This window comes from Montipora foliosa, chromosome 13 (assembly GCF_036669935.1).
Source record: "Montipora foliosa isolate CH-2021 chromosome 13, ASM3666993v2, whole genome shotgun sequence".
In the NCBI taxonomy this organism is placed as follows: Eukaryota; Metazoa; Cnidaria; class Anthozoa; order Scleractinia; family Acroporidae; genus Montipora; species Montipora foliosa.
The window spans coordinates 14248842-14266488 of NC_090881.1; the positions used below are offsets into that span (position 1 = coordinate 14248842).

Sequence of the window (17647 nt, forward strand, 5' to 3'; positions counted from 1 at the left end):
GAGGCAGAGAAGAGAGACCCTGGGAACGGGGTTAACTAAAACGCAGCTGCGTATAATGGAAACCGAAACATTGCGCCGTTTCACCAACCTTCCAAAACCACAAGTTTTGTGGTATTCTTTCCCTCTCCGCAAACTATCTCAATGCTTGCTACGTGACAGTCATCAAAAAAAGAAAAAAAGAAAATCATACACTATTTTGCCCAATACGCGACTTGGCACCTTGCGAGTTCCTCGATTTCCTATGTTCTGTTCTAGTTTTCTTGAAAATCATTCTCATTTATAACTTGTTGGTCCTATAGTAATGTACTTCGTTGCTTTTTGGTTCACTGTCAAATGCTTTTTCAATGGCATTCCAAATCTCAATTGCCCTTTTGCGTGATGCCGTCTGACTACTTCACCACCAAGCCTCGAATTCAAAAATCAAAGGTATAAAATTTAGCATAAGCTAAATCCCAAAGGAGAAAAAACTTGTAAAGAAAGCCCACGTGCGAACAGTATTGCATGTGCAAATGTTGTGAATAATTTTGTGCAAGCAAGGCTTGGTGGTGAATTTTGAGTATATGACGTCATCGTGTACTAGGCCTATTGAGAGTTAAACGCCAGAAATACTAAAAAGAAATCACCTTTTCAGTGTAGCCGAGTAACAGTTAAAACTGTGTCTTACTCAGCAGGTTTTTATTACTATTAGGTGTCACGACATGATATTTCATTTTTGTGCTGACGACGGACAAATCTATATGTCGTTTAAGTCACAACTCCGGAGAACTAGCCAATTTCAAATCGTGTATTGAAATAATTATGCATTCAAGATATCACTCAATGGATGACTACCAAAAAGTTGAAACTTGACAACTGCAAAACTTTGGGCCTTATGTTCAATGCCCGCCACCACCCATCACCTGCTCTAGATTCCATCCTTGCTGGATTAGATGTAATTCAGCCATCAGAGTCGGGGAAGAACATTGGTTTTTTTGTCTTGATAGTGTTAGCAATGAACAAAAAAATATACGAACATGAGCAAATCTTCACCTGCGCATCATTGCCAAGATAAGAAAATCTATTTCCTTCAAACATTGTGAGATTCTGATACATGCCTTTATATCTTCTAAGTGAGATCGTGGTAGTCTACTATTAATATTATCAGGCCTTAACCAGAATCAGATAAGCAAACTCCAATATGTACAAAATTCCGCTGAACGCTCGTTAACAGGCACACGTACATACCAACGTATTACACTTGTATTAGAAGAATTACACTGACTCCTTGTAGCCGCAAGGATTGAATTCAAATTCTGCTTTTGACTTTTAAATCACTGTATGACTTGACACCAATCTATTTCAAGGAACTTTTAATCCCCTATGTACCACAACGAATACTACTTTGAGCTAGTAAGAAGCTTCTCGTACAGCCCACGTGCCGTCTTAAGACCTATGGCTACAGGGCTTTCTCTTACATAGCCCCAAAACTATGAAATGCCCTGCCTGACGATTTAAAAAACTGTGCGTCTCTTGACACTTTTAAATCTAAGGTTAAAACTTATCTTTCTACACGAGCTTACAGATGTAATCATACGCGCATATATTGGATTGTTCTTTAAATTATTAATTTTAAATTATAAGTTGTAAGGCTGCGGTTATTAAGTTTATTATTATCATTATAATAATAATTTTGTTCTGCAATTTCATGAAAGGGATACAATTCGAAGAGCTATAATAATATGATTTCCGCATTCACAGGCTGATTTTTACCGCTATAAAAACCTGCGGAAACGGGTCATAAGCTATGACCAAGGGTTCCACACGATCTCTTTTCCTTAGATTATGCATTAAGCACCTTTCTCAAAATCCTTGCTGTTCCTAATAGTGCATTTTTTTTTTGTGGTAGTGCACTGTAAGTGCAGTACACAATATGTCACCGGGTTGTAACAGTGAAAGAGTGTAAGTCCGTGGTGACAATAGATCCGCGGCGCGTGCACAACTCATGAAAAAAATGTCTGTCGGAAGCGTGCTTCAGTTTCAATAAATGAGTTCCAACAATGGCAAGAATTTGTGACGCTGATGAAAAATAAAGCAGCTGCTATCTCCAAAACGATGTAATTAACTGGTCACAAATAACCTCGTCTAGGAGAGTGAACTTTTGACCTTGCAGAAACAATAGTCAACTTCAAGAGTTGGGCGATTGTGATCTTCGTGCTTAATTTGCACATTCTTGTCAAACTTTATAACACTTGAAAGAAAAAAAAAAGCAAACGAACAAAAACAAAAACCCGGTGTCTTGCCATCATTTTTACACAGATGTATCCTTTTTTTTCGCGAGTTGTTAGTAAACACGCTAGATAACTTCATCGTAGCGGCCGCTGAAATCGACGCCACTTTCGATTTTGCGATTTACTTGTGCAGCCAAAAGTACAGTAGAAAAATTGAACGTAGCAAAAATCTCCCAAAATGTTTTTCGCTGATGGTAACTTTTTACATTCACGGTTCAAAATTTATGTTGTCTTTATGTCACAAATTTTGTTGCTGATGGCAAAATATTTCATTGTGTATCGACACTTCCTGAAAACGTCCTTCTGCTCTTCCTAAAAGCTGTATCTCAACATTTATTTACTTTTGCATCAACATTTGTTTTTATAAAGCAGGCTAACAAGGCGATCCTCGATGTTTTCGAGAATCGAGGATCGAGTTTTGAGGCTCGATTTTCTAGCTTAAAGAATCGAGGATCGAGGACCGAGTTTCGAGACTCTCGAATTTTTTTCCAGGGTCTCGATCAGAGATCTCGAGGTGAAAAAACAACTTTTCGACAGGGAAACAATAGCGTTAGACAAAAGCTTTTGACACGCGGTCTCCTTATTTGCACTTTGTTGTTACTCCACCTAGGGCGCCAACAATCATAGGTATTTCCTGAGCACTTTTTCCAATTCCATATCCTCATAATTTCTCTCTCTAGGTCTTTGTATTTTTCACTCTTTTCACCCTCTTTTTTCACTGAGTCTTGAATCGCCGGGTATAGCAACAACAACAAACAAGTTCTTGTCTTCCTTATCAATGATTACAATTTCAGGCCTTCTTTCTTCAATAAGACGGTCACATTGGATACTGACACTCCAAAAGATCTTGATTCATTTATTCTCCACTACAATCTCAGGTGTGTGCTCATACCGCTTTTCGCTCCGCTCTAATCCATATTTCATTTCCAGTGGACCGCCTTCGCAACATCGTCATGTCTTCTTTTTTATTCTTTCTGGCCTAACGTCTTACACCCGCTCACATCGTGATCGACTTTCTCGACCTTCTCACCACACAACCTACACAAGGGGAACTCCGCCGTCTTATGATGTTTAACGCTGTTGGTCCTAAGAGCTTGCTCATGCGCAGCACATAATAGGGCCTCAGTCTACACTTTCAAATCCGCCTTTCTCAACTATTACCATGTTTCCACAACATCTGTCGTGTCTAGCACGTCTCTCAAATACTGGCCGTACATATTATTTCCCTTCCAATTCCTTAACTTCTCCTCATGCCAAGCCTACTTGAACTCCTTGCTTTCTACTCTTTTTTCGTACTCAATGACATCAGTGGCTTTGACGCCTCCAAATAGATCCTCCTCTAAATTCTTCACATACCATCCCAATGTAATTTTGTCACTTCGCAGCTGATAAATGCACGCCTACCTTTCGCCTTCGCCAGATTCAACCTGTCAACATCACTCTTGAGATGAAATGATACATACATGGTCAGAATCTGTCTAGGCTTTCTGTCCAGAGTTCTCAACTCATTGTCTGTACATTTGATGATACCAGCTCCATATCTCATGACCGTTACAGCCCTCGTCTTAATTGCTTGTATCTTATTCTTGCCATTCACTCAAATATGTAATTCTTGTCACTTAATCGTAATTAGTTATGCATGTTTCGCTTAGTTGTTATAAAGTCTTAACGATTTTTCAAATATTCTGTAACTGACGATGAGGTTCGTAACATCGAAACATGTTTTGGACATTAAAAAATGTCGTAATTTTCTTAAAGATAACGATTTGCTTTCTGCCGTCTCGACCTCTTGCCATTCAATTTTCACTTCTTCAGCACAATCTTCAGTCTCCTCTTATATTCCTTCTGACACTGAATCTTCATCTCTTCATCTTAATCTCTTCTTTTAAAATGTCTTATTCTAGAATTCCCAAATATCAGAATCCATCTTCGTCTATTTGTTTCTCTGCGTGTCCATCTGGAAGGCTTATACCATTCTTCTTCCCCTGCACGTTCCCTCTCTTGAGAACCAGTACACCACACTTCAATTTTCAATTTTCCAAATTCCATCCCGATATCCTCGCTAAACACAAACTTTCTGCACAAGTGAATCGGTTTGGTCAATACTCTTGGCAAACAGCTTCAAGTCATCCATGAACAATAGATGATTGACCTTATACCGTTGACGATCCCAGTTAGAGTTTCTTTGGAAATGCACTGGTACCAACCAGTGAAGTCGGACCAGAAGGAAACAGCAATAGGACAGAATACAAATAAATGGGTGACTGTTTGCTCCACATTTGGACAATACGGACAGAAAGGATCCTCGACTTTTTTTTCATTTTGTGAAGAAAGGGCGTTTGTATAAAGTATGTTGTGAATTATTTTATACTGAAACATTGAAAGTTTTATTTCTTTTGTGGCAACGAAAGGTATAGAATAAATTTTCTTACATTCTTCCTTACTAAATCCCATTTCCATCAGCTTTTTCTCTGCCGTTGGCGGATTAGAGTCTCGGTTTTCGACTAGTAACCTGTGTATTGTTTTGCAAGTCATCTTATCAATGGCAATGAGGTTAGTCGTATTAGTTTGATTTTCTTCTTTTAAGTATTTCTTTCACTTTCTTGGTATTGTAGAAGTGAGGCCAATGAACTGCAGAAAGTTACATTTAATCTTAAATTTCTGTGAGAACTCATGAAAAGATAGAAGCCGGGTTTTGTTTTCATCTACAAGGGTCGAGAGTTTAGTAACACCAACTTGGTGCCAACTTTCAAAGTATACGGACGTGTTATTAATTTTTATAAAACTATTGTTCCAAATAATCTGATCAAGTACGCCTTTCTTTGTTTTAGGAATCACGTTATTAATTTCTTGCCAATGTAGAATTATTTCATTATAAAAATCAGGCAGTTTTACATTTAAAGTCAAATATTTAACCTTGTAATTGCGATAAAACAGTAGTGTTCCGCCTACATTTGAGAGCAGACGTAAAGGAAGGATCTTCCACGGTTGATTACCTTCTGAGCAGAAACGTTTTACCCAACATATTTTTAGTGCTTTATCAAACAAAGAAAAGTTTATCATATTTAGGCCTCCGTTTTCCTTGTCTTTTATCAAGGCACAGGGTCCAGAGGAGATATGTTTGTCGTTAGAACATCAAAACCCGTCGAAAACATCTGAAATAATGGGTTATTTTGATCGCGTTGACGATCGCGTTACAGTTTCGTTACACATTCTGTATACCGCAAGCCAAGAGACTGAGGGCTCGCAAGATCGGCTTACAGTATAAAATGCGGAAAGGGAGGAAACTAATTTGGGGCCGATTTTCGAATCCCTGAAACTCAAATGGAATTGAATTAAATTGCCTGATTTTACTAAAGTGATCTAGAATTGTTATGTATTTGCCAAATACTGTAGGAAAACGGCATAAGAAAGCGTTCAAATTCATTTTCGGCGACCGAAATTTACGGCTTCGAGAGAGAGCTTTCGCTCGGTGTGCACCGCAACATATGGTGACGGAAATGACGCGATAAAGTAAATGTGCGCAAGATCGGAAGTAATTTTAAGATGCCCCAAGTTCAAAAACACCAACGGTTTCTTTTGCAACTTTTCGACTGTTGACGTGTACAACAAATGTCCAGTCTTTAAAGATCTTTACTTCAGTTAAAACTCGGCTGCCTTCGCATAGATCTTGTGACTGGACTTTTATCCACTCAAAGAAATCGTCGCTAGAGCTAGATAAAAGCCAATCGAATTCTTTTGTGAAAGCTGGCAAGTCTTCCCATTTAACACGGTCTTCTTCCAATCTTGAGGTTTTTGAAAGTGGGTAATGCCATACTCGGCCACCGTTAACTCTTCGCTGGACTCTACTCGCCTGTGGAAAGGCCTCCTTTAAAATAATCCCCAGTTCTTTGACTTGCAATGGAAAACTTTCCTTTTCGGAGCTGTTATTTACATAGTCGTCGAGTATTTCTTGTACGGAGACAGAGTTTTGTTCGTCTCTTCGATAATTCATTGAAAGCCTGCAAGTAAAATAGTCAAGTTTGATCAGGGAAAATCAAACACGGTAATTTGTGGCTCACGTTCGAAAGCCAACTGGTCAGATATCTTACCATTTAGAAACAAACACGTGTTTTTCTCTGTTCGATACTTTGGATCTCTTTTCGTCGGGCTGCTTTTTGCGCAACGGAACGGGTCTTTTCAAGGGAGAAACCGCCATTATTTTAAAATTCCCTCCACAGCTGATGTTTTGATTCTCGAATTAGTAACGGTCTGTTGCTTTTGCGTTTCCGGTCCCAATTCACTTCCGTCAGCAAGTGCTACGGTTCACATCGAACGAAGTCACGTGGTACAAGTTTCCTCCCTTTCCGTATTTTATACTGTAAGCCGATCTTGCGAGCCCTCAGTCTCTTGGTTTGCGGTATACAGAATGTGTAACGCAACTGTAACGCGATCGTCAACGCGATTAAAATAACCCATTATTTCAGATGTTTTCGACGGGTTTTGATGTTCTAACGACAAACATATCTCCTCTGGACCCTGTGATCAAGGTGTTTTTTTTTGATCTTCGGGATTTTGTAATTCCATATGAAATCAAAGATTAGTTTGTCTACTTCAGCTGCGAAAGAGGCTGGTGTACTCAACACACTACAGACAAAAGTAAGCTTCGAAATTGCCATAGATTTCACTATCTGAATTCGGCCGTGGACTGATATGTCTCTTGCTGACCAAATATTCAAGAGTTTTTTTAAAGAATCTAGTCTATCAAAAAAGTTCTTTTTAGCTGCGAGTTTTTTGTCATAAGAGAAGAAGACTCCCAGTGCGTAGATTGGTTCTTCATTCATCCTTAAAAATTGAAACGTGTCTTTTCGATGGCGTAGAGACCCTAACCACGACAACTCTGATTTCGACTGATTTATTTTTAATCCAGAACAGTTTTCGAACTGGGAAAGTAAACTGAATAGATAACTTAGAGATTCGGTGTCTTCAAGAAACGCTGTGGTATCATCCGCGTACTGAGAGAGCTTCAACATATTTCTATCATCAATTTTAATGCCTTTTATTTCTTTTGAACTTCTTATGGCATTACCCAGGATTTCAATTCCAATGACAAACAAGGCGCCTGACAGAGGACATCCCTGCCTGACTCCTCTTCCCAAATTAAAGTGCTTAGTAGCATATCCATTATTTAAAACGCAACTAGAATTATCGCTGCAAATTACTCTAATCCATTGCCGTAATTGTGGGCCAAAGTTGAGTACTTCCAAGCACTTCTGGAGATAATTCCATTCAAGAGAGTCGAATGCCTTTTCAAAATCGAGAAAAACAGCCAGACCAGGGATGTTGTGGGTTTTTGTAAATGACATAATGTCGGAAATCGTTCTAATACTTTCTCCAATGTACCTACCTTTGACAAAACCTGTTTGACTTTCATTAACAATTTTAGGGAGAACTTTCTCCATTCTGAGTGCAATGGCTTTTGTAGCGATTTTATAATCGTTATTAAGAAGGGAAACTGGCCCCCAATTTTTTAAATATTGCAAGTTTTTGTATTTCTTTGGTATCAATGAAATAATTGCTAGCCGTTGAGAGATCGTTAGGAGGCCATTTTCAAAGCCGTAATTAAAACTGTCAACCATAAACGGTGCGATCACATTCCAGAAGCATCTGTAAAATTCAATTGTGAAACCATCAGAGCCTGGCGTCTTGTTGTTTTGGAACTTATTAAGCGCTTCGGAGCATTCCTCTATCGTTAGTAAGCCTTCGCAACTCCCAGCTTCTTCATAATCTAACTTTTTCAAATAAGGAGACTCGAAAAAATGTTTGAAATCGTTTGATTCAGGATTAGTATTTTTCGAGAGGTACATTTCTCTGTAGAATCTTTCTTCTTCATCCAGTATTCCTTTTGGATCACCCTGAACAGAGCCCTCATCCGTTATCAATGAAGTTATATGTTTTTTCCTGTGATTTCTTTTTTCTTTTTGCTGTACACAGCTTGCTGGTTAGCGTCGATGAAATAAAAGAGTTTTGAAGCAAGCAACACCGTGGACAATTTTCCTGTCTGTGTACGTTGGATCAGTGGCTTGATCTGATCGGCGTTATTTCAAGTTGAGAAACTAAATATTTTAAGCGAGAGCCGATACAACGTAGATTTGATTTGATTTTAGTGGTGTACACCACTAGAACCAAATCAAATCTACGTTGTAACGGCTCTTGCTTAAAATATTTAGTTTCTCGAAATAAAAGAGCCATTTTATTAAGCAAACTTAGTGTGTGGTGTATTATTTCACGATAGTGTATGTTCTGCAGAAGCAACTTGAGGTAGTAACGAAATCGTTTTCTTGTGTGACCGTTAATAATCGCCGCTCAACATCAAAGGTCTTATTGGTCACAAAAGCTCTTGTTTTTAGCTTGACCGCTTTTTTGGGAATCTGCTTTGGGAATATAACATTTACGTTTTCGAAACTTACTTTGTAAGGTGAAGATTAATAATTTATTTTTAAAATGCCTTGTCAAACGAATACGAGTTGCGGGATCAAAATATAAAGAAAACCCTACCCCAGGGTCTCTGGGAGGCAGCAAAGAGCGCCCCTGGGAACGAGGTTGCAAGAGAGTTTGATTCCCAATGACGTGTTTCACACTGAAAACGCTTTTGCGATTTTGTACATGGCATTAATTTATATATTTATATAAGTTATATATTGTATATTCCTGTTAAAATTAAGACCGTTCATAAAATTACATCTGCACTTTCAATATTATTGTAACCTGCGATCAGGCCCATTTTTAGCTTCGCTCATATGTTCTCTTACATCGTCGCTCGCTAAAATTGAGCCTTGCCAAAAGTCTCGAAAAAATTCCAGACGGTCGGCCTAATTCAAAATCGTGATATGATTGGCTGTTAAAACGCCGGAAGTGAAAACGCCATCGTGATTGCGCGCAGCTCTCGCAAAGTCCTCGAGACTCGTCCACCACTGGCGTATTAAGAAATTCCCTGCCCTTTTTTCTTACAATGACGTGGACGGTGCAACTTGATTTTATTTGTATAAATGGAAATATGGCATTTGAAACATAGTTGTCCAGAATCGGGTTTGAATCTCTGGAAAGAGTGAAATTACCGATTCCGTTGTCGAGGGCTGTGGCCATGTAGTTGAAAGTACTTAGGCACTCACTTCCCTGATGTTTTGGAAGCTAAATAGCTAGTGTTTTCAAATGGCGATGAAAGCCATACATATTGATTTCCTGGATAAGACAAAGGACCCAATATCAACAGGAGGAGATGCTGATAATTTCGCAAGTTACACGAAGGCATGTTTTGAATAACTGTAAACCAAACGGCTTTGTTAATGTACATGGCATGGTATGTTTGTACAATTTGGAGTCAAGCTTGCTTCATAATATTTCCAGTTGAGTTGACCTAAAACTCGCATTCGAGAATTAAAATGGCATGTTTTCAGAGAGACCAATTGTACAAAAACAAACGAATCTTTGCGAGTCCATCTTACTGTTCGAACTTCATCAAAAAATTAACGTCTTATTTATCATGATGTTACTGCGCGCAATGCTAGAAATAAACTGCAACTGAAGATCACCCGAAAAAAGTTACCAAAGAAACCTTCATGGGCAAAGACGCTAAAATAATACTATTTCTCTTTTTTTTTTTTTTTCTTTAAAAATGTATTGAGAAACCGCCCAAAGACAAAATGCTAGGTTATCTCAATTACAAATTAAAATGCCAAGCTTACAAGATTGCATTTTCACTGAAGTTTGGAGGGAGAATTACACCGGTCTTTGCCGCAACATATTCGTCAAGAGGTACAGAAAGTAACATTCTCCATGCTTTAAATGTGTTTTTCTCAAATTGAAGCGAAATGTAGCTTTGTATTGTGTAATGGACGTAAATCTGATTGGCCGATGAAGGACATATCAATCAATCAAAAAAAGTGGGCAGAAGGAATTTCGAACAGGAATTTGGTCAGGCTCCATTTTTCGTTCCGCAAGCTCCACAGTACCTACCACGCGAAATTAAAATAGACCCTGATCGTAGTTTATTATTGTAAAACACGCTGACATTTTCATCGTTGTTTTAAATACAAAGTGTGCAAGGGTTTTCCTTACATTTCCATTGTTATTGTGTTATTGTTAACTTAGATAAGTTAAGTTGCAGTACTTTGAAAGGAAAAAAAAGTACAACAACTACTTTGTTCTAAACATGGTAATCTGATACAAATCTGCAAACTATGTATATTATTGACTGTCTCGTTGGCACTTAGCGATAGCTACAACTAGTATATGTATATTTCATTCGCTTTTTCTACAACTTGAAAATGATCTCAGGACGATCGAAACGTCGTTTATAAACACTAGTTGTTGTTCTGAAACATGTTTCAAAAATTGTAATCACAGAAAGACATGTTTTGAATTTTCATGTTACTTTCGCGATTGTAACAGCTTGGCTGTGCAAATCAAAATAAATGTAAAAGTTTAAGTTTCCCTTCGCAAATTCAAGCTCTCTCCTTTCTTCCGCGTGCGATCACTCAATCCGCACAGCGAGCAAATAAATGCAGCACAAGTTCTGAGTTTGCTTGTCTTTCGTTAATATCTCATGAGGTCAAGCATTACCATCGATCGTTCGCTCGTTACAGTTAAAACTTTTGATTCTTCATTAATTAATTAGGGGATACCGGGTAAAGGAAATTTCACTTTTGTGGTTTGAGATGAGAGCTAAAGATTTACATATTAATGGATTACGGCAGCAATCCGAAGATAAAACCTTATTCTATTAGAACACACAAACAAGGCTGAATTTTTCAAACATTGAAATACGTACTCTGAAATTCTAAATTCCAATGTCAGATTCACGTACTGCTAAGTGGAAAATACACGTAAGCCAGTGTTATGGCAATGGCAATTTTCACTTATGTCAAAGTACAAGCAGACTGTGTGTAATTAAGGCCCGTATAATAATTCATGTGCAATTTTTCGCGCGCGTATTTGGGGCGTAACTCCGCCATCTTGCGCGCATTTTACGTGCTTGAAAGTGCTCCTATATCTGTGGTCAGTACTGTAAGATACAAGAGGAGAACTTGAAAACAACAGGCTGACATTCTCAAGTTGGCATTCATTTTAATCTTGGCTGTGCGTAACCAAAAACAGTTAAGAATGGTTTTTGTGAGCTAAACTAGCCGTTTTGAAGACAATTTGGGCATTAATTCTTGTTTCCCATGGGTAAACAGGTCTCCTTTGCTTTCAAAGGTTTTACTAACAATCCATGACACTGCCCTTTCAAATAGGAAAATTGCAGTGAAAATAAATAGGCTGGTGTGTTTTTTAAATGAAGCTTAAAACTTGGGCCAATTAATGTTTAGTTAAAGCAGATGCTCATGTAGCTTTGAAAGGCAAAGAAAAACAAGAATTGATGTTTTGGTCATAGTAGCACTTTAATGTGCTGTATTTGTAATTTCCAGATGTGATAGATAATAATTGATTAACACATTGCATTTAATTTCCTAGGTGTACCATAATAATATTATATATACAATTAAATTTCAAGATTTATTGCAATGTTAAATTATCAGGTTTAAAGTAGCATTACCATACTCACCCTGAACAAATAACCAAACGTGATCAGTTTTCCTGTTAGAAGGTAGTGGTGGGATCATCGCACAGCAATAATGTCCTGTATCATCTGTTTTAAGATCATGGACTGTAAAGATAACCAACCCGTTGATAAGTGTTCCAGTTACTCGCCCAACATATGCTGCTGGGGTTGTAAATGAGCCTGGCCCAGTCTTTGTAAGTAAAAATAGAACTTGACTAGAATCAAGCACACTTGGATTATCTGCTTTTCCGAGACCCCAATGGTATCAACATCCCCAGTGAAACTCCAATTGAACTGCAAAGAAGAGCCAACAAATCCCCTTGCAGCATTTCCCTTATAAGGGGAAAGGAACTCCACCCCACCTGAAAAAGAGATAAATAGAAATCCCTAGATTGGGCTACTGTATTTTAAATAAACCGTGTCTCTACTTTATGAGTTAGAGTTTTATCAGTCATTAACGATATTACCGGTATTCTGCAAGAAAGTTTATATTTTTGGACTTTGTTAAGACACGAGACAAGAATATTCTAAGGAAAACTTACAAGAACAACAGCAATCTAACAGTAAGATACATGTACCGTTGAGGATGATAAGAAATTTATATTTTAAGTTTCACTATAATGGTGGGGGTCACGAAACCGAGTGGTGATCCAGTTACAGATACTCTGCACAGAACAGATCACATTGTCCCACAGAGTTTCTAAAGAAGTGTTACGAGATCAAAGTTGCAAACAGCCCAACAACAGCTAAAATTAATGATTCAATATAATTATTATTAAATCATTGATTGATTGATTGGCAGCACAATACAGATCAATAGTTGCCATCAAAAGAACAAATTATTTTAATATAAGTTTATGTATATGTTGGAGGTAAAATTTGTCAAACTACATTGTAGTTTGTTGCTTTTGACTTTCCTTTGTTTCAGATAATGATAATATCTTTAAGATAAAGGAAAGTAATAACCAAACTAGTCTGAAAAAGCTTTTTAAAGCACGGAAAAATTCTAACTACAACATGTACCGACTAAAAGTCCCTGTATGTGGCGCACCCGTAGATAAGCGTCACCCCAAATTTGCAAGCTCAAATTTTGAAAAAAAAAAAAATCGAGACAACAAACTATGAAGTTCCAGTGAAGTTTTAAACAAACAAGGACATCAAGTACAGTTTCAAAACACTGACACAGTGGTTGTTGAGAACTGTCACATCAATCAAGTCTTTAGATAGTGAAATCTCACTTGTCATACCTTTATCTTGTGAGTTTACTATAAACAACTTAAGATGCTCTTTCAATTCCTACTTACAGCTGTATACTCAGAAAATGACTCAAATGCTGTCTTAATCCTGGGCTGGGTTTGAATAATGATTATGCTCATTCCACCACCATCTTCCATCACACCTTGTATTATTTTTTTCTGAATTTACAGAACAATAGTTTGCCATGGACACACTTTTCGTGAAGCATGTACTATGATTATAAGAATCACCATAATTTGTGTAAAATGGTTGAATGCAATCATTGTAAATGGCAAGGCATGTACTTTAATACATGCACTGTATAATAAAAAAACGACAAAATAAATAATAATTAACGTACAGTGTATTTACGGAGGCCTGTCACATTACACGTAGTTGTTCACGTTTCTTGATTAAAAATGGATCATAATTTATGTGACCCTCCATGGGATTTCATGGAATAAAATGAACGCTCGCACATGGCACGTTCAAATGATAGAACAAAAGAACTTGCTCCTAACCCACTGACTCCTGGGTGTTCCCCATTGACGAATAAAATCGTGTGACGTTATACAGAGTAAAATTCTGTGGCATTAGAAAGAGTAGAATACTGCGTGTGGCCGGTTGGGGCCGCTTGGTAATCAAAGGGTTAACAAGATAGCTGCGTGCAAACTTGCTGCCTCATTAACAGTGTTGCCATTGTTTTTGTTCACACAATAGGCCATTTTACAGTTGTTTTTTCAACGACCTAGCCTATGAATGGCTGCGAGGCTGCCGTTGACCTTGTATTGATACACCCCCACTTCTTTTATCATGTAAATTATGTTGTTGTAGTTTTAATTAGCCCATATTAACATTACAAAAGCAAGAAGGTTTGTATCAAAACTGGCTACAACTGTAAAATGGTCTATTAGAACAAAGGATGGTGTTACTATCTTAGCATGCGTTTGCACGATATAACACGATGACCCTGTGTACTTTTTGCACGCTATCAAGAAAGGATTGAGGTTTCAGGTTTAAAGCCTGTAATAGTTTAGAACAAGCGTCGAATCGGGACAAGAAATGCAGGCTTATTAAAAAGCAACCAACACAATCACCATAATGGTGGTAGACTTCCATAAACCGGACTTAAGTGGCGGAGGACAAAGGAACCATAATGTCTGTTATTCCAATTAGGCCTTGCTAATTACGTGTTGTTATGTTCGCTTTGTTCTTTTGTTTCATGGACATTAATTATTTCGGATCCGCTATAGGGAAGATATCGTTGACGTCATCTAGTGTTATTAATGTGCCAACCAGAGTCTCACTGGCTGTCGAAACGAAAGATCGTTTGTTCCTGTGGTAGCCAGCACATTTGAATAACAAAGCAATGGTTGTAAATAGATAATTATCTTCCCTATAATTTTTATGAAAGACCATCCCCGAAGTGCAATAACAATTTCCTTCACTCCCCATGCTTTTTGTGAGCACCTTGGCCAACATTCAGACAAAGGATACGGAATGAATGTGCTATTTACCTTCCCTCTCATCTAAGTTTAAATTTCGACTTAACCTCATTCGAACGTAGACTGAATTCAGGGCATCTCCAGACAAGCGAATTGCTGTTTTCTTCTGTACATGTGTTCGTTCCCTCTCTTGTACTGCCACAGGCGGCCCAAGCTCGTGTTATTTGCGAGACGTGACTATTAAAGCTTCAGACGCTGTTTGCAAACGTTGGCCGTTTAGCACTTATATTTGAACAGACTTAACTGATTAGAGTATAACGTGTAACGTGAAGTGCTAAGGTTCTACCCTTAGCACTTCACGTTACACTATAATCAGTTAAGTCTGTTCAAATATAAGTGCTACATGGCCAACGTTTGCAAACAACGCAATCCTTCCCTATCGAAGCTTTACCTCAGCAACAACACTGCTCTAGACAATGGTTTTGTTACTTTTTAAAAGCCTTCATAAACAAATAGGTTTCAGATTTGATTTTTTAAAGTCAATGAATTGCCACTTTTCACATCAAAAGAGAGGTTCAAAAAAGTGCGGGGGAAACTGAGAAGGAACGATCACCAAGAATTTTCTTTGATTTAACGGAACGGAACGGGCGGAACTTGAAGAAAATACAGTGAGAACTTACAGAACGTAGACAATAGCGGTTATTATACCAGGGACGGACCAGGCCAGCAGGGTAAGAAGGTTCTAGTTCATTAAGGGTCTTGTGAACAATGGTCAGAATCTTAAAATGGATACGGAAATCAACAGCTTCTGTTGCTTCGAGAGATAGATACTTTCTAATTTTCAAATATTTTACACAGTGCAGGTAGTAGAGTGCTGATGAAGAAATCTTTGAAATAAATTAATGTGACCAGACATGGATAGGTTTGAATCAAGCCAAGCACCAAGATTACGTACAGCTGGGTAAGGTGTAATGAGCGTATTTCCAACAAAGGCGTGATCGATGCAAAGTTTTTCAAGTTGACTCTTTGATAAGAAATTCTGTTTTATAACATAACATCTACCTTCTTACATCAACTACACATGCTTCTAATGACTGGACAGCAGATTGTTGATTATCAAAAGTTTTTTTGTTCGAATGAGAATTACACTTGAGTATCGTCAGCATAAGTATGAACATGACGCAAATGACGCTTAAAGTGGCACTATGTTTAAAAGAAAACACTTCCTTTTTTTCTTCAGATTTCGAATGAGTGATTGCTTAGCACCTCACTGGCAAAATTTCGAGCATTGATTTTTATCCAAAGGCTGTTATTATCATTAACTCTTTTTTTTTCCCCGAAAGGGGAGGGTTATGTGTGTTGATAGGAAGTAGAGTAGCAATGTCAAAGTTAAAATCTGATTTGCATATACGCGCATATGTCATAGTACTAGTTCAGCTTGGTTAAAATGGAACGTTGTACATGTAGGGAATGCGGAGGAAACGTTGTAAAACTAAGTGAATGTGACAGGGTTAGCACAAAACACCTGCAAACCTATGGACTGTGCAGAATGCGGGAAGAAATCCGTGATTATTTGCCGTGCAGGTAAATAAATGAAACAATTCAGGTGCCAAGTGTCAAAAACTCTTGTGAACAACAGTTGCGCTGTTATTGTTTCGGTAAGGAAGGGTGTAATTACTTCATATACTTTGTTTAATTCTCCTTCCATTTTGCCACCAAAGCCCATGCTTCGGGTTGAAAGTCGGTCGTTTCATGTCCGGTCTACGCCCCCGCTTGACAAACTTCATGGCTTCTCGAGCAACGCATTAAATTTTAGCTCACCCCTTTGTTCTCGATGGTCACACTGTTTTTAGTGAATTTATCATAATGGATTCATTTTGTTTCCTCGTTGGACCACCTAGATGGATTTCAGTGCACAACAATGTCATGAGTGTGTTTTGGTGTCGAGTGTACAACATCCCACGGCCGCTGTTGGGAGAGGACCGATGATTAGAGCCTGTGCTCGATTTAGTCCAGAAAATGGAACAAACGAAGGGAAAACGGACGCGATTAAAATGTTCAAAGTCTAAAGCTTCATAAATCCATGACACTTACACAGAGGATAGTGAAAATAATGTCGGAGCTTAAACACTCTCTCTAAACCACTTCGGAGCGACAGAATGTAGGTCTGAACTTGGTCGATTTTCTAACTATTTATAATTTCCATCAAATGTCTTTATCACCTATGACCAAGCTATAATTCGGCCCCACACTACTTTTCCAATGTTTAAGGGATATAATAATTGTATTAGCTCTGCTGCAAATGTGGTGACCGACAAAAGAACGCTTTGAGAGAAAAAGCGAGAACAGTTGTGCTCGTTTTTGCAGTTCTTCAAAATGGCCGAAAAGTAACATAAATACAGCCAGTATTTTCACCTTGTTCGTAGAAGTCAAAAAGCGTTCACAGCATCCTTTACTATTGAGAAGCACAACCCTACTCTCTGATGGAATTTTATTAATTAGAAATGGCTCACATGTATCCGATCAGTAGACACATACATGTTAACTATTTTTACATTAAAATTCCAGCTCAGAGGGTGTCCTAATCAATGGCGGTTACCATGGTAACGACACGTCAGCTGCCGTTCATAACTCCAGTCAATGAAAGGAGGATCAAAATTTTTCATTTCCAACTTTGCTTGACTTTATTAGAGAATCACACCTGTCGATGGCCAAAAATAAAACCTATGTAAGGAATATCAAATATTCCCAGAGATACTTTCACCGGAAGTAAAATTGTATTATGATTGACAGCATATATAGACTATCAAAGCGCTTTTCGCCGGAAACGAAACACACCAGCGATGCGAAAAAGAACCGGTTAGCGAAATTAGCACAAAGGATCATAGTTATCATTTATCAGAACTGGCCTTTAGACTCCTCCGACGAAGCATAGAGACAAAGAAATTATCGTAGTATCTGAATAAAAATCATTGGAATTCAAAATATCGTAACGAGGGCTTTAAAAGTATACCCCCAGTGAGCGAGGGGGTAAAATGAGAAGACCAAGGGCATTTCCTTAAGTCTTCTTACAACATGACGGGGAAAATACTATGCAAACGATTCACATAATTGTAACC

General features: G+C 38.1%; 1 pseudogene; it reads right to left on the reverse strand.

Moving 5' to 3' along the window:
- Positions 1-17647, reverse strand: part of LOC137983816 (tyrosine kinase receptor Cad96Ca-like) — a 39570-nt pseudogene that overhangs the window by 8279 nt on the left and 13644 nt on the right.